The sequence below is a fragment of the Chaetodon trifascialis genome, chromosome 3 (genome assembly GCF_039877785.1).
Source record: "Chaetodon trifascialis isolate fChaTrf1 chromosome 3, fChaTrf1.hap1, whole genome shotgun sequence".
In the NCBI taxonomy this organism is placed as follows: domain Eukaryota; kingdom Metazoa; phylum Chordata; class Actinopteri; order Chaetodontiformes; family Chaetodontidae; genus Chaetodon; species Chaetodon trifascialis.
Window position 1 is genome coordinate 29,043,157 of NC_092058.1, and position 18,942 is coordinate 29,062,098.

At 42.3% G+C, this 18,942-nt stretch overlaps 1 protein-coding gene across 2 annotated transcripts in view; it reads right to left on the minus strand.

Annotated features, from left to right (window-relative positions):
• plxnb1b (plexin b1b) overlaps window positions 1-15,117 on the minus strand; it is a 111,903-nt gene extending 96,786 nt beyond the window's left edge. For both annotated transcript variants that reach the window (XM_070958634.1, XM_070958631.1), the window contains exon 1: window positions 14,752-15,117. The gene's annotated coding sequence lies outside the window, so the exon portion shown is untranslated. The remainder of the gene's footprint in view (window positions 1-14,751) is intronic.
• Window positions 15,118-18,942: the final 3,825 nt, after the last annotated feature.

Consider the following 18,942-nt stretch of genomic DNA (forward strand, 5'->3'; position numbering starts at 1 on the left):
CTCACTGATCATCACTCCTGCTGAGTAACGCATGAGGTAAACCACCAACACTTCACTGCCCTGCTCATTGTCTACATGAAGACAAACTAAATGATGGGAAGCCAGGTTGGGCAGATTTTAGCAATGTAAAACTTTGTTTTATGTTTATTTCAGCCAATAATAATGATATTTTTAATTTTATTGCAGCAGCATGCGTTTGGTTTCCACTGGTCGAGTTCGCCTGTAGACACAGTTTTATTAGCCCTGCTGATTTATGTATCACTAAACCCTTTACTGTTCCCAAATGTCTGCAATAACCAAAGGAAATGCAGACAAATAATAGCAAATTCCATTATAATAATTCTTATCTTGGCCAGTGAATCATTGAACTATCTGCTGACTCAGGTTAAAACACTGGAATTATTAAAAGGGGACATTCTGCTCCCTGTCTACATCCACAAAAGTGTTTCGTTCACACCTTATCAATATACTGTGGTCACAACAGTCCAATGTGGATCTCTACCAGCCTGAGGGGGTCCTGTTTTATCAGCAGGATCCCTGTAGGTCCCAGGACTTGAGTTGTGTTGACATTTCAAAGGAAGGAATGTTAATGGAAGACGGTCTGAGTATCTGAGAACAAAACAGCACAGGAGGAGAAAAACGTTTGAAAAAAGAAAAATAGATCAAATAAAGGTCAAGCTTAAATGCTGGACTGTAGCTAATAAAGTGGTTGGTTTTTCTGTTCCGCCCATAATTTTCAAAGAAAAGTCATGTATTTGTGCCAGGCTGTGCTGTGTTCACATTGGATGAGTTTCACAGCCATTTGCATCACTGTACCTGACAAATATATTGACATCAGTACTTTAAATTTCTTTGGAAAGTTGCATGGAAAGTTTAATAACACAAAATGTATTGAGTCAATCAAGTTTTTATTATTTGATATGTATACTCGTCAAATGTGGGTAAAAATCTAATTTGGTGAATAAATTAGGTCAGCCGTCATTGGAGGGTTGCTGAAATAGACACACTCCACTACAATGCTTATTGACTATGTTTCGTTTGTATCGACTCTGCTCACTGGTGGCAGCATGAAACATATGACCGTCAATAACTGATAGTATCGTAACTCTTTGACTGACCCTCGCTGTCTGCCGTTGCTATAAGCTTATTTTATCTAGCTGCCACAGAGGAAGCTTGTGCTAACATCAACCTGAAAGGAAAAATAAAGAGCACGGTGGAGGTTAAGAGAAAATTTACCAAGAAGTGGTGCTTCAAGGATGAGGGGTGGAAGAGGGATTGCTTTCTTTACGACAGCAATGCCCAAAACATGTACTCGATAAACAGGACCTGCTCATAGCAGGCGAACTCCTTGTATTGTTATTCAATAAGTAATTAAAGTGTTTTAAGGACATAGTACCGTGTGCAATTTTAAGGCCGGCTGAAAAATATTTTTTATTAGTTTACCACCACTGGCAGATAGACCAAAAGTTAATTTTGGAACCTGCCTAGAACACATGCACAATGTTTGGTTTTACTAACATATTAATGTCCACAACATTATTTCAAACATCTTTGTGGGAAACTGCAGCGCAGCATCAACAAACAGCAGCAAACGGACACAATTGAGAATCAAAGTAACAGAAAGAAAATGTGAACAAAAATACAACTAACATTTACATCTCCAGCTACTCCATATGTTAGTCTATGCTACAAGTTCCCACAGAGAAAGACAGAGAGGGAAACCAAACAGCACGCCGTCGTGGAGACTAATAGCCATAACATTGTTTTACAAAGTGAAGCAGCAGAGAGTTTGCAACAGTTTGATGTGGACACACTTTCTTGGGTATTTGCCCTAATGGCTCAACTACAAATGTCAGTACTGACCTGCTGTTTGAGTTATATGAACTTGGGAGGTGGGGTGAAAAACAAACCAACACACACACACATACACACACTCACAAACCCCCCTCAGAGTGCTCCATAACCCTGAAAACAGAGGCCTGGTTCATTTGCAGCCAGATTAAGGCTACTGAGGTGGAGCGAGTGGAAAAGATTATTCCTAGTAAGCAAGAAAACACCCTTAAGCTCTCCATTAATAACACGAAGAGAGTGTTACTTATGAAAGCTGTCTCAATGTCCATTGGTATACACACATAAGTCTAGTATGTTGTAAGCTGAGCTATTACATTACACCAACACAAGCCCAGCAGCATGTGCAGACACACAACATATATTCTGGACTGTGAGTTAATCGCACAGTGTGTTTCTGTTTTTATTCCACGGGATTACAGTACAGTAAATGAGAAATGCAACCAAAATTTTAGATCGGCTTAAGGAATGCCTAAATCATAGCCTTGTAAATCCAACCCAGTGAGGGCAACAGAGCAGCCTGTACACTGCAACACTGTGTCGCAGCTCAGCTTACCAGCAAGTGGCAAAGGTTGCCAGGAAACACTGTGGCCCACAGGGCGTTCACATTCACACACAAATGCCCAAACACACAGATGCAGTCACATATTCATACAAACATTTCAACATGAGTCTGAGCACCTCTGTGCTGCTGGAAGCTTGAGGGAGGAAAAAAGTCCTGCTGGGGGAGGATGGTGTCATAGCAAGGAATACAGAGCCCTGCGACCTCTGACCCCTGTGGCAGTGTGAACCAACAGGAAGTGTCATGGTAAGAAGACGTATGATAGGCAGGTTATAAAAATACTGCTCCTCTGAGGCAACATGTCTACTGTCTGTATGACCAGTAAGTGACACGTTAATGTGATAACATAAGGTTACCAATAGCTCCTGCTAGCAACAGCAATGATCAGAGAAACATATGAAGACAACTGTAGTGACTCTGCATCACGTTAAAAATCCCAAGACTTACTGGTTGTGTCTTCTTGGATGTGAAAACTCACTGCTTTTCTCCATTTCATACCGATGTAAGCTGAATGCATTTAATTAAACATGTCTTAACTCAAGGTCCACTTACTAGCATTTTCAAGTTCTCACAACAGCATCTCCTGGTTATCATTACTGGATGGAAGTGAAAATGTTCAGGGTTGGTACAGCTTTTTAAAGTTCGAGCACTTTCCAAACATTTCCAGACTTTATCATCACATGTAAATTGTTACTGTAAATGTAACTGCTAAACATGTTTACAGACATCTGTTATACACACATCAGTCAATGGACATTATTGTCCCTTTGTTTATTCAGCCAGCTGTTCATATTAGCTCTGACTATGCTTTGATCATGATTATTTAATACTTTCTGATTTCAACACCAGGAAACAATCACATTTCAAATATTAAACGAGTTTTGCTTTACAAGAGTGATTCTGTTGAAAATCAAGCATTTTTCAAGGAGTATATTCTAATTCAAGCATATTGCTAACCTTGACTACACAATGGTTAAAGTTTTCAGAACTCTTAAGACTTTGCATGAACCCTGTGCTTTACCTGAAGATTTTAGTTCATTTATATGACTTTGAGCTCTGTAACTTGAGCACTTTTGAAATGTAAAGTATGAAATGCATTAGGTGAGCATTTAAATCACTGCAGTGCTTAATAAACCGATCTGAAACATGCACAGCTAAAGGCTTTTAACTGTTGTAATTCCAAACTCAGGTGATTCTGATTTTTTTGCTTTTACTTGCTTTTTACATGACCCACTAAAATTTATGACCATTGCTAATGAGACCATTTTAAAGCTCAATGTATCATTTCAAAGGGCAGAGCTTCTTTTCAACCAACAGATATTCAGCTTGCATACCTACAGCTAGGTAATTTCAGACATCCCAGAACATTGTTCGGGACTAGTGGAGTCCACCAGCAGCCGGCCAAGGTCCTGAACTTTTAACACGCCTGTCCAACATTCGTCTTTGGCTTTCCATAGAAACCCCCCTTTTCCCAGGACAGAGGGTCCCTCCCCCCAAGGCGTTTAAAGGGAGTTTAGGGGTGGGGGGTGAGTCGATTTAGAGGGAGTTGTCTTGAGAAAAAGGGCGTTTCTGGGGAAACTGAGCACTCACTGTTCTCCAAGAGCTTTCATGGTTGCCACTTGGCAACAGTCGGCTGTCGGTATTTCAAAATGCTGCTTTTCACGCTTGCCTGCGTGCAACGAAAAGCCCCCACCACCACCACACACCCACACACACACACACACACACACACACACACACACACACACACACACACACACACACACACACACACACACACACACACACACACACACACACACACACACACACAGCACAAAGTGAGGAAAAAGCCCGGCTAGTGTCACCACAGCAGATGCCTCTTGTATTGTTGCCTCTGGAGTCAAAAACCATTGCTAGCTGCCTGACGTCATGCAAATGATATTTAATTTCACGCACACGTCTAAGTTCCTTCATTTCAAATCATAAGCCACAATGAATGGCCACCTGTCTGACTGCAGCCATGCAATGCAAAGAACAATTCAGCCAGAGTAAAAGCAATTTCACACAGATTATCAGACTCAGTTTAAAAATGAACATGTTCCAAACAAATGTTTGACTGACTCAAGCTAACTTCTCAAAGTTTATTTTCAAAGGAGTTGTTTGGATGCTGAAGCCTGAATGCTTGACGTTATCCTCCAGATGGTGGACACTCCTCCTCAGCCACACCCACTCACCTGCCCTTCCTCTGAGGAGACAGAGAAGGAGTCTGCAGTAAACACCAGCTGTTTTCCAACTGACAGACAGGGGAGGAGACACGCTCACATCCTCCTCTGCCTCTCCCCTCTTCGCCCTCTCTCCTCGAGGTACGCCTTCACCTCTCTAACCCCCACTTTTTCCTCACAATCCCCCTCTCTGGTTGGCTGGTCTTTTCAGCCTCCTCTTCAACAAAAGGAACAAAGGAGGCAGGGCCACTTTCCCTGTTTCCCCCCTGCAGAGAGAAGAAGAGGGTGCAAGACCTGCAGACCACCCCTTCCAAAGCAGCAAAGCACAAGCACAGCAAACAGTGTGCGCAAGCAAAATTCTTCCACCAACGCGTAGAAAAAAAACATGCAAATGAGGATCTCCCATCATCTGTGCAGAGTGTGCAGGTGCATACGGCAACAGAAAATGCAAAAGCAGAAACCATCAAACCCCCGTTTATTTTGTCTACTGCCAAGTTGTTTACATATTCTGGATCAGTTCTACAAAAACTAAGGCGTGTGCAGCCCGAAGTGAATGAAAAATGTGTGTGAGCATGCATGTGTGTGGTGTGTTCACGTGCCTCTAAAGCTGTGAGAACTAGTAGGAGTTTTAGACTGTGGAGCGAGGATGTTTTTGTGGGGTGGAGCTATTGGCAGCTTTTCTCATGTTGCCATTTTCCAGTGTGGTGCTGTGCCATGCTGCCAACCAGTCCTTTTCCACTGGAGGATCTTAATGACACATTACAAAACATGTCGCCATTGTCGCTGGTTCTGCTTTTGTTTCCACAGTTCTCCGTCCGTTTTGAGGACGGGTTCGAGGAACTACATTTGGGCACTGCTCTGAGGGTGATACTACACACAAGTTCCAGCTACTTTCAGGGGCTGCTGGCAGAACTGTTGGTTATGACTGGTCGAGCAGCTGTGTTCTCACATCACATCAATCACATCTACAACAAAAACAACAGTAATCACCATTTTCACTACGGTGTCTCTATCAACCAGCAGAAAAGCTACTTTAGAAAATGGACAACTCTTGCTGGTCAAACGAAACAGTCCAGACTGTAATCAGAAGAGGCCGTTCAGAATGAGTCAGTGGTTGGAAAATAAAAGTCTTCTGAGCGTCTGACACAAATGGGGATGCAAAACCCAGATGAAACAAGCTTACAGAAAAGCAAAGGCTCACAAGCTGCACAGTGGAGGAAAGAGAAACAATATGAAGTGACTCGAAGTTCAAAACACTGTTGGGCACATCAACCCAGCCAGTGTAAATGTAAAAACAAATGAGTATCAGCTCCTATCATTGTGGTCTGTCCCATAGACACTAAAATTCACTCGCCTAGCACCCAGTGCAGTAAAACAATAGTTATGATGAAGTGTAGCTGGCCAAAATTAGGCCACAGCTCATGGTAATGTACATTTCTCATCAAAGGGGCTCATCCCATCTCTATTTGAATATCAAAGGGTGCCATCAAAATCAAAATCAAGTCAAAGAAAAAAGCATTTTGCAACATCCAAACTCTTCCATGTTTGTGGAATTACAAGGAGGTATTGTCAATTGTGAACTGCTTACAGAGCTGCTTTAATAGTGGTGCCCTCAGCATTACTTCCAGCGATTCACTTTACTCCTCTACTCCACTCCAACCCAATCCAATCCTAAATCACTATTAAAGCAGGGCTGTGGGGGGTAGGGCTGAAAACCAGGGGGTTAAAAACAAACCTCAAATACTCCTATGCTATTAGCTTTCATGAGCCCATGATGATCAGTGCAATTAAAAATGATGTGATGAAATGTTTTAAATGATCTCTTTGCTCCATGTTCTGTATTACTAAGTACAACACTGAGCAATGCCTGAGGGACAGGTTAGAACCTGTTGTGTTCATCTAGGGTTTACACATACGAGACACTGAAATTGATGTTTATATTATATATCAGTAATAAGACTGCCACAATATGGACTGATGTGTTGAACCTAAATACTTGTGGCAGCCTGTGTTCACAGAGCCAAGTTACAGAATGAAAATTGAAAAGTGGCAGCTGAATGCTTAGCCAAACTTTGTATCGACTTATTCTCTCATCAGATGTGCCCCGATAAACTCCCATCAGATCTTTGCCCGGTTTTGATTCTTTCTCTGTTCATTCGATCATTCTGGCACACACATAAAGCCTGCTGAACAGCAGCAAGACCTGCGCTGAAAGAAAAATGATAACACAAGCCCTTTGTCTAATCTTTTGTCTGCACTGACCTCGGTCTAAAATTAGGGTCCATCAGGATGAGAATTAGATTAGGCTATGCTTTAAGGCAGTAGAGAGGATTAATGCTTACTTTGAGAGTAGAGGAATTCATGACCTCAAGTGGAGGACCTCATAAGTACAGAAGAACAAAGGAGTGTATGTTGGTGTATTTCAGTGCTCCCTCCACCCTCACCCACCCCAGGTGGAGGTCTCGCCTTCTCATTGCATGTGCAGTGACAAAGCCCTTCTCATCCATGTCACCCTATCTCACTAGCCAGGCCTCTTCCTCTGAGGGCCTTCTACAGACGGCTGCTTCAGCTGCACAGAAAGATGAGAAATGATACGGGAGAACAGGTATGCATGAATGCAGCCACAGGGGAATACTGAGAAAATGACACCTGCAGACAGCACTGAGTTAGGAGCGCTGAATTGTGGACAGAAAGGATAGGATGAAATTGTTTGGGTTTTACAAGAGAGAGTGATGTATGGATGTTGTAGAGGGATCTGGGAGGGAGTGAGCCTGTAAGGAGGATATGAGACACAGATCAGATCACGCCTTCTGGTAGATGAGAGTAGTGAGGATAGAGGAGCCGCGCGTCTTTCTACCAAACCTTTTCTCAAAATGAGCCAAACTCCTCAATGACACCCTAACCCTAACCCTAACCCACCCTAATGCTGCCTTAACACTAACAGCAACAAAAAGGACTAAAAAAATGTCCAGTATACCAACTTGAGTTTTGATTCATAACTCTAAATGGAGTTCTTCATTTCAATTCATGTTCAGTTCAATGTTTGACATACTAATCCCTTCACGCATCATGAATGACAGTGATACTAGAGAGTAAAAGCGTTCTGTTGTACTTCTCCGTCAGTGCAGTTCAAGCTCAGGAGGCAGACTGTGCTCAGGTAAACCACCTCATCACGTGTACTCCTGGTTCAACACTGACCTTAGGCAAACACACCAGCTTCATTCATGACGGAACAATTGTAGTGCGCCCACACACACACACACACACTGAGCTGCATGTGGTGGAAGCGTGCAGTGTACCCTGATGAGTTAATAATTCACACTCTTACAGAGCACTTCACTTGCTGCTTCAAAGGGATTTCAACACTTGAATCTATTTTACAATCCACAGCACTGCATGTATCTGGGTCTCCATTTACATATCTGCATAATGAACAGGCTACCCTGTCTAATTAAATCCTCAGAGAATCCTGAGAGTGTTATCACTGCTCTTGTTATCAAAGAAAATCCTCCGCCAACAAAAAAAGGGAAAAAAAGAGGGCTTTGCTGATTCATGTAATGAACACCCACGGAAAGACAGGCACTTCATCCTGTCCAGCTTAGGGCTTAAAGTTGTAATGTTCACCGTAAGCAATATGCAGAGAGATGTGAGTGAGCCCAAATGCAACTAACAGTAACTGGAGAGGGCAGCCAGTCAAGTCTGCGTCTCCAGGCACAGCAGCACTCCTCACACAGGCCTGCCCAGCAGCAGAAAGACAGGAAACCATCATATATTCATGCTGCTGTGACTTCAGGGGATTTCTTTAATCAGCCTGAAACTCGACATCAATATGCAAAATAACAAAATCACAACCTCCCCCCCAAGGTGGCTTTTTACTTTCATCTCATCGTTTGCATGTACAAACGTGCATAATCACTGCTTGAATATGTTGTGGAACTTCACTACAGCACAGAACAAGTGTACAGTATACAACTAGCATGAAACTAGCAATTTGATTTAATGATGCGTTAAATCATTTTCCTCACTACACTAACACTGTGAGATATGCATACCATACTGTCCTTGGCTGAGGCTATATTTAATGTCTGCTATCTTGAGGTGCTACAGTGTGGTGGTGGTATCTAGTAGGAGGGGCATCTCATATCAGATTCCGTGCCCGTCATTTATCCCTTCGCTCAGGGTTTGCACTACCAGCATATTGTCCCTAATCTTGGTGCATCTGTTGGCTCACAAAGCCCCATTAAACAGCCAGACCACTCTGATAAGGTTACTGAGTTAATGCTCAGTGACATAATTAAATTGAGTATTTAATCTGGCCATGGGAGTGGAGGAGCCCACTAGGGTTGGGCGGTAATCTGGTAATAAGGTATCCCGAGGTATCTAAAAATAGCAACGGTATCAGTTTCATTACATAAAAAATGCTGCGCATATAGGTCTACAGGGGGCTAACATAATTGCAGCATCGTCATAACAAAAATGGAGTCCACTCCGTTCAATGTATCTGGTTGAATTTTTACTCGAGAAAAAGGTGACTGTACAAAAGTACATGCTAAAAAATGAACCTGAGCAGTTTTATATGCCAGTGGTTTTCAAAGTGGGGGCCGGGGCCCCCTGGGGGGCAGCCAGGGGGCACTAGGGGGGCCTCAGAAAATTGGAGGGAAGTTAAGGAAAAAAGTTAAAAAGCAAAACATGTTAATAATATTCTTATGCTAAACAAATGTAATAATTATTGAATAGTGAACACACAAAATTGAGAGAGGTTTGATTTCTTTTGTTCTGTTCTTATCTGTCAACAGTTTGTTGAAAAGTTTATTATTTAGTGGGAATATAATACAATGTTGAAAACATGTTCGTTAATATTCTTAAGCTAAACAAATGTAGTAATTATTGAATAGTGAACAAAAGTAAGAAAATCATTCTAAAAGTTGATGTTTCTTTACATATTTTGTAGCATTGTTGGTGGGTTTGCAAAGGGGGTCCCCGGCCAGAAGCTAATGCTGTTTGGGGGGCCATGGCATGGAAAAGTTTGGGAACCCCTGTTATATGTTTTAATACAGGTGTGTCCAGGCGCTCATTTAGGGGCATCTGGGCAGAGTATCATTATCTCGTCCAAGCAGACGGAGAAACTCCTCTGCTGAAAACGCTTTTTCAGCCTTTTTCTGCTTGCTATTGTCCTTAGCTCTCATAAAAGGACGAAATGCAAATAAAACAGTAAAATAACACTTCGGGCAGCTCAGCAGAGTCCTCTGTGAGCGCTCTGCTCATTCATGAGACGGAGCGGTGAAACCAACTGCTGCGCATGCACAGTTGGAGGAATCGCTGATCGATTACTTTCCCCTGCGACTTGACTGTGACCTCAGTGACGTCATTTCAGCACAAGTTGTACCCGTAAACTTGAATTCATATTCACAGTGAAGACTTCATAGTCGTAGAAAAGTGAGTTGTCATATTCATACAATATAAACAACTCATACTCATATAAAAACAATCGTAACCCGAACCCAATTTTACAGACTCACATATATGACAGCAGAATTTAGTGTAAAACAACTTTTGACGCACAAATTGTTAACTTTACAAATACGAAACTTAAATTATGGACACGTCTTTTTGACAGCGATCTTACACCATAAATATCACTTTTGACTACAAAACAGCAAAGGTAAGACATTTAGCAAAGTTTTTTTCTGCTGCTCTTTGGTTGCTAGCTCACCAAGTTTTTGTCGCACAATGTGGAGGCAGACATCTTCGTGATCATCAGACTCTGCTTTCATATGATACCAGGCTTGTGTGGTTTGCGTTGAGTGGTGAAATCAGCAGATGCTGTACCTTTGACGTGCACTATTTTCGTGTTTTCGTTTTACATGCTCATATAATTTCTTGGGGTGTGAATTATGTTTGTTCGGATGCCAATGCTTGGTAGAGGCTTTTAGCTGAGTTTCTCCACGTCATTCTCGTATGTTACAAGTTAGGATTAGTGCTTCTTAGCTTGAGCATTGACCGTTTGAACTGCGCGCATGTCACGCTGCCCTGCAAAGTGATTTTTAATTAGTCATGGTAATACCGTATACCCCGGGAAAATGTGGGGAAGGTTTGACGGTATCAAAATTTGGATACTGCCCAACTCTAGAGCCCACAACCCCTACCGGGCAAGCCGAGCGTTCACACGTTGAGTCTCAGCTGCCCTTCTATATAACTTGTACGTTGATCCCCTTTGAGATGGTCATGCTCTCCTATGGGCAAGATAACAACTGGTTGCAGAGAACATGCACTCCATAAATTTCCTGTTAGCTGACTTCCCTCTGTTGCTTTGTGGTCCGTACAAATCCATTAAGAACATGGAATGAATTGAGATTCTATTATTCTTAGGTGTGAAGGTTTGATTACGCTTAAAAGGTGGAACAAACTAGTCCATCTGAAATGTCTTTGGACCTTGTATTTATAGCTGTTACAACTGTCCGCATTTAAAGTGGGGCAAGAAAGCTCACGTCAGGGCAAGAGGAAAAACTCCAAAACTGCTAACACAGGATAAGTTGCACACTTTGTTTCAGTCTCTCCTCAAAAGCATTCAAGTCTGTGCGCACAAGTCACTTAAGTGGTCAAGTAAAGAAGGAAAAAAGAGCTTGACAGACATTCCATACTTTTACACCTCTACACACTTGGCTAGTCACTGTGAAAAGTAGGCATGCTTGTCAGATTCTATGTTTCAGAATGTTGCTAAAACTATGGGATGCAAATCTGAAATCAGAAAGATGTGGTGGAAGAGAGCATCGGACGCTGCTTGATGATCGGACAAGAATTTTATCAGAAGCATACTAACGTCTTCACTTTTCAAGAATGTGGATTTTCTTTTCATAATACAGTTAGAATTAAGTTTATCACAGTCAAAGGAGGTTTAAGCTGCCAGTATGCCTCATCAGCACTGCTTGTCAGGTGCTGGTTGAATAGCTTTAGAAACCCCCCACACCACACACACACACACACACACACACACACACACACACCTTTCCGACATCAGAATTAGGGTGCTGGATCTGACTATTTCTGCAATTTTCCAAAACCACCATTCCGACATTCATGCTCCTTTGCCTCTCTGACTGGTCAGCTGTACAGAGGTGAGAAAGAAGTGAGGGTTGGTTGTTCTCCATTAAGCTCCCTTTGTTCATTTACACAACTATTTAACACTTTTCACAACCAAGTGCAACGCTATCGATGTCCTCCAGAAACTATGCAAAGTTACCCCAATATTTAAACAAGGCCCTGTCCCTGCTCTCAGTCCCTTCTAGTGAGGCCGTTCAGAACAGCGATTAACACAAGGTCAGACAACAAGTCTTACAAAGTAATTCAGTTTGAGCATAACCTGACCCTTACTATTCTCTGTATCAGATCTGACTTGGCACCTTGCAGTGACACCACTGTCCTGGCTGTGCACTGCAGTTATTTCATCAAGGCCCACGTAGAAGAGCTTGTGCCATCACCAGCCAACCGCAGTTTATCAAAGCCTTGTCCATCCCTGACGTCTCCCCACCTGTTCATCACCATAATTAAAGCATACGTGCCACAACGGATGCTCAACAAGACAAAACACAGGAGCGTTCCCTTATTCTCTCAAACAATGTTTGCCCCTGCAACCTCATTTTGGCTGACGACACAGGTTGAGTGGTTCAGTCTGCATTAAAGACATTTGGTTAATTGGAAACAGGGTAATGAAGGGTTTCGACACCACGTGCTCCCTGCAGTCCCTCCAGCTGCCAGACACAGAAAACAACAGCAGTCAACACCCAACCCCCCTTCACCTTTTGACCTTTGGCACCTTGACTGCAACAGAATTTGTGAGGTGAATCTTGTTTATTGGAGAGGTGCTTTACCACCTCTGCAGTTACAAACCCTCTCTGTAAGTCCTGACATCAGTAAAGATGCTTACATATCAGTTAAGTGAAATTATTTCCATACAAGAAATCTATTTAGTTCAGGATTTAGAAATCAAAAAATGTGGTGATATCTTTTAATGTCTTCATCTCAAGTCTGACCACTGGTACAACACAGCAGAAGAATATAAACAAGTGGCACTGAAATTCTTCCTTACTCATCATTATCACCATTTTCCTTGAAATGTCAGGAAGGTTTTTTTCCTGCAGGTTTTATAAAGTGAAATGATGGAAACAACAAATATGTATATTCACTTATCTGGCACCCTTTTGGGTTTTTTTTTTCTTTTTTTTTTTATCTGAGGTCAAGCCTTTAAAAGGTCAAACGTGTACACCATAATGATGGTATTTATACACAGGGCCAAAGGTCTTTATACTAGTCCAGACAGCTCTGGGTCCTGGTGTCTGACTTTATCCAGGTGCAAGTACAAGAACGTGCCGGCTACTAGTTCTGCCCATAAACAGCCATTGAGACCCCACTTACACATCTTTACTAATTGCACACCCTCACAAGCTTGACAGGAACCACAGCTTTGACTGGGCTTCACTTTGTTTTAGAACTTGAAAACTCAATACAACACAGTCCAACACAACATTCAAAATGCTCCAAAGGACTCTCGACTTCAATGCAGCTACAAAAAGAACTTGATTCCTAACTAACTATATCAAGATAAATATAAATATATATATATATATATATATGTGGCATTAAGTGTCGTGTTTTATCACAGAACACAGAAGCAAATTTAAAAAAAAAAAAAAAAAAAAATCTGAAAATGAGTTTCCAATTGTGAGGGTGCATGGCAACTAGCAGGCACAGGCACTGCTACCGACAATCTAAAATAAATGAGCAATCATCATCATCATCATCATCATCATCAGGAGGGGATATTCCATCTCATTTCCGGGCTTATACTAAGCCATCAATTCTGTTATGAGGCAATGGGAGCAGATGGCCATCGTTTAGGAAGCCACTAAACTGTGAAAGGAGACCATCACCCATGGGACAAAAACACAGAGGTCACACACTCTCACTGGCAGCCGCTCTGATCGACTGTCAGCCCAACACTTGCAACCCCAAGTGTCATTAGTAAGCACAATTAATATTGTACAAGTTAGTGTGCTGAGAAAATCACACAAAGACCTGCATCTGACCTTTGACCTTAACCAGTATGTTACTAACCACAGCACGAATCTCTCCTGCTGATTTCTGATTGCTTGTTTTCACAGACACTGGCTTTCTGCACTTCATGCAAATTAATGTGTATGACGGCGGCATGTTTGATCATTTTTGCGTGATGCATCAATGGAAGAATAACTATTCTTGATTGCAATACAGCACTTTGTTCAGATGAAACTTGCTCAAACAAAGAAGTCTGGAGGTGTGATAAAGTTATCTGATGCATTGTCTTCGCCATCAACTGATGTTCTGAGTCCCACTGTATGATCCATGAGCTGAATACCACTGATGACCTGTTCTGCTTTTATCATGTGTGTGGAAAAGCACTATTATCAGGCTTGTCTGACAAACTCAGCACACGCGACACAGAAATAACAACACACATTGATTAAAAACGACTTTTTTTAGACATGGCTGACATGTTAATAACACAATCCTCTACATAGTAAATCATGGTAGGTGTTACAGCCAAGAAGTCTGAGTACTCTGGTGTAAAATTAAACAGTTTTTGGTGCAGAGAAAAAGTCAAAGCAAAGTGAAGAAATATCCCTGCTTCAAAGAACGAGGAACACCGGCTGCGGGAACACTCGCACTTCGCCTTTAATTACCGTTAAATGGCGGTCACACCTCCTACAAAAAAATGAACTTTTGTGGTAGCGTAGAGACTCGCACCGACGACGCCTGTAGGATGTATATTGGATAGACGGCGCACACCAGATAAGCACACTGTTGACCAGTCAGTGCGCTTTAGCGGCTAACTTCGTTAGCTACCGTGGCTAAAATGGTTAATGACCAAAAGCCTGAATGAAAAAGTGGACACGGGTTAAACCACGGATACAGAGATGTTCAAAGAGAAAAGTTCTTCCAGTAACGTTACGACTTCACTGAAACTGCTTCACACAACACAGAAGCTCGGCCATTTAGAGGGAAACACAAGTGGGAAAACATACGCAGTTATAATTTTAACTTAGATAAATAAGAGTAGATGGTTCAGCAGAGGCGGACTACACTGCCCAGAGTGCCACTCACCTCGTCCTGAGTACGACTCTTCAATCACTTGTTCAAAGCGCCTCTTTACTTCTCTCACAGCGAAGTTTCCTCTGGCTTCACTGACTGTATCCAATTTGTCCGCGGCCGGTGCTTGTCTAGGCCGACAAATCAGCCGACACTCATAACGTTGTTTCACGAGGTTACTAGACCTAAAATTCCATTGTCGTTCAGTCCAGACTTGCAAATTCCCTCTCAGGCATCCAACTTTCACCAGTTTGCACACCTATCGCTTTAGTTACAAACAATAAATCAGTGCGGTTATTCCATGCAGGAGAAAGTGCTGCTTAGTTTAGTCTCTTTCCTCTGCTTGGCTTCACTCAGCAGGTTTCTTCGCCCACATGTAGTCGCCCGGTGAGCAGTTGTGGGAATGATATGATGCTGCGTTCAGCGCCCAGCTCTCCGCAGAAGTAAAAGGGGGTTTGGCAAAGGGCGATATCACGCTGCCTTCCAGTGCACCTCGTATTTTCCACAACCAAGCTAGACGATAAAGCCGGCTCACAGTATGCCTACGCTTTTAAAAAAAAGTCTAATTTGTGATACTCGGTTTTGGTCGCATAACAGATTTAAATAAGTTGATCAAGATTTACTTTCCATAGAAATACCATGGAAACTGTGTTGTATTTGACATCCTCATGCAAAGTGTAGTAACGGAGCGTGCAAATAAACGTTGATCATCGTTTTTCAGCGAAAAGTGTGTGAAAATAAATGCAACGGTTTAAGATACAACCCCACTGTTCATACATAAAGAAATGGATGTTTTTGCAATGGATGTATTGGTTCTCAATCAAGAAGTGACCACCAAACCAGAACAACAGTATCCCAAGGGGCGATGCGAAACTTTGATCGACTTTATCACGCTGAATTGATTAACTAAAATTACTATACCGGGTCTAATAAAGCGAGCAGGCTATTCGCAGAGAAAAACTAAACTGTATCCTGAACAGCAGCAGGTGAACGCTGTCCAGGGAATGGGGCTCATCAGAGTTTTAGCTCTCTCAGCTCTCATATCGCTTGATAGACTATAAAAGGATATAGTATACAGGGTCACTGATGGCTCAGGTTGGTAATCATAGCGTTTCCCTAAATCCTGTCATATTTCGGATTCCACTGTGCTGTTGCCAATGTGTGCTGCGATGAACCATTAGTGCATTATTTCCCCCAGACTTGAAGGCAGCGTTTGCTGCCAGAGAAATGACTGGTGCACGGCAGACCCCTTCTGGCCACCTGGAGACATGCATCCCACACAGCTGGCATGGCTTGCTCACTTCACAGACCGCCATCTCAATTAACAAGCTCACAGTTTTCTGCTAAACCACAGAACAACAATAGCATTTATTTATAGAAATGAAGCTGATACTACTTTAAAGGATGAAAGCTATGATATAAATGAATTAATTTAAGTTTGTCTGACACTAACATCTCTCACAAGGACCCCTGACTTGCATGTCCCCATTTTAAAGACAACTACTTTTCAGATTCTAATCTCTATAAACTGTTAAGTCAGATAATACAAGGAAATGAAAGAGATGAAAAAATTCAGTGATTTCATTGCTATATTCAAACACCAGTCTTCAGCTATGATAAAACAACTATTCATTTAGCCTTGAGTTGGTATGACTGGAATCGAAGCTGTGAATGTTTCCTGTGCTCAGTGATGTTGCTCAGGGTACGGTACTCCATTTACAGAGGACATATCGCGCTCTGAGACATCACATGCATATCAATGGAGACCACACAGAGATCACAACACCCCCTGCAGTCATCTTTAAGGAGGGTCTCTCTCCCGCTCTCGCTCCTCTTTATCTGTCCCCACTTGTGAAAAGAAACTTTTAATCCCTCCTCTCTTAATTCTCCTGTAATGAGGACTGAAGCTAGATAAGCTACACTCATTTTAAAGATCACTCAACCCCTCTCACCATGCCACTCCTTAAAAACCAAGCCCCTCTGACAAGACACGGCAATAACAGTTTGATCTACACTGCTCTTATCCATCCATCCATCCATTTTCGATACCGTCTATCTCTTCCGGGGTTGCGGGGGGGCTGGAGCCTATTCCAGCTTCGACGGGCGAGAGGCGGGGTACACCCAGCCGATTGCAGGGCAACATGCAAACCATTCACACCTAAGGGCAATTTTACAGTCACCAATTCACCTAATGAGCATGTTTTTGGTCTGTGGGAAGCCAGAGTAGAGAACCCAAGCAAGCACGGGAAGAAGGGCCCCGCCCGGGGATCGAACCGGCAACCTTCTTGCTGTGAGGCATGCGCACTACCTGCTATGTATACATACTGTACATATCAGCACATATTGAAGTCCAAATATAACACAGTTTGTCCTGAATAACTGAACACATCATAGATATTTATATGCATCATATGAGGTAGTGTCTGTGTTTATGAAGTGATCTTTTACATGATGTATACATCTAAATTTTATATATTACTAATAAAAAAGATGCTGTCTCAGTATAGGTAAGGCTTACTGATAAAGAAATTTCTATTTGTAGGCTACATACAGACAGGTGAGAAGTGAGAGAAAACAACATAATAATTAAAAGATGTTTGTTCACAAAACTGCTGGTTTGTTTTTGGCATGAAGCATTCAAGACAGTTTTGCAGTTATTTGTCAGTCCATTAGTTGAGAGTATAATTCAGTTCTTCGCCTCCTTTACCTCTGGAGCAGTCTTTTCATGGTATTGTTGTAGGGAGACAAGTATGGCTATTTTTCAAGACAGAGATAGCACCCAACTGAAATTTCATGCAGGACATGCAGAGACCAGCTTTTTCTTATGTCCTAATTGCTCTTCAGTGAGCTGTTACTCCACCCTGAGCCCTGAGAAAAGTTTTAGTGCTCCTTGGCATTGATTCTCCCAGTCTGTGGAACTCAAATGCAGAGATCATTCTTGCAAAAGACATAAGATCTCTCATTTGATGGTGGTGGCAGACTGTGCTGTCTGACATGTCGCTACAAAATCACCCACTGGAGTCTCATTGGGTGGCAATCTGGTGACTGATGATTCAATATATTGCAAGTACATGACAGTTTTAATAATTCTTGTTCTAAACTCAGTGCCTGCGTTTGGATGGGACTCTTTTGGGAAACATTGTCTGACACACATTAAAAGATTTCTTTCTATTTCTAGTTTGGTGCACACCAGAGAACCTAAAACAAGTGGAATAAAGACTACAAAACCATCAGCAGAATCTCCTAAAAGTCCCATTGTCAGAAAAGCTAAGGTAAATGAAGTTACCATTAGCAGACACACTGCTTGACTGACAGGTTAGTGTCAGAGTAGGAATTATGCCAGTGAACTAACACTATGAGCTTTTTTTTATTTATTTTTTTTTAGCTATTAATACAGCAGGATGGAGACAGTTTGGACCATGTCAGAATTAACACTTAAAACCACAAGCTATGTACAAAACATTGTATGTGGGTTAGACCCATTTTTTAAAGCTGATATTACCGTCATATCCAGGAATTCTAGGGGACCCTCAGACTGTGGGGCTATTTGTGTGGATTTGTGTGTACGTTTCTCAGCACAGGCCTGTATTCATAGCAGGCGGACATAGAAGTGAGTTTGAAAAGTGAAAAAGCAGAGTGTGAATGAGCATGCCTGTCCGTCAGGAGCAACACACTGTATTCATGTCCCTGTGAGAAACACTGAGCCATTCATCCCAAAGTTCCTGCACACACACACACACACACACACACACACACACAGATCTTGGTCTCGTCATTCTGAGAACCAACTTGTCTTTAGAGAGGAGAGAGGAGCTGGGCGGGCGGGCTGGCTGGGATGGGGGAAGGAGGGTGGGAGGCTGGCTGTGGAGGATGGATGGCTGGGGGAGGTGTCGGTAGGAGAGGGTCAGAGGGCAACCTCCCCCTCTCAGTATGTTCATTATCACAGACCCCAAACACAGTGACAGGCTCTCCGGTCTCAGCTCTAATGCATTTTAAAAAATCACTGATGGGAATCAAGACAAACTCAGCTGTGTATCAAACATCTCTCATAAGCTTTACTCTTTATATTCTTCCATCACTGAAGGTTGATGGGGGATATTTTGGGGAAAAATGTACATGCAATGACTCAGTATTTATATTTGAAGTTTTCATGGTTATCCACAGCTTAAGTTTTTATTTGATTTAGCCCCAGTCTCCCTTTAGAGG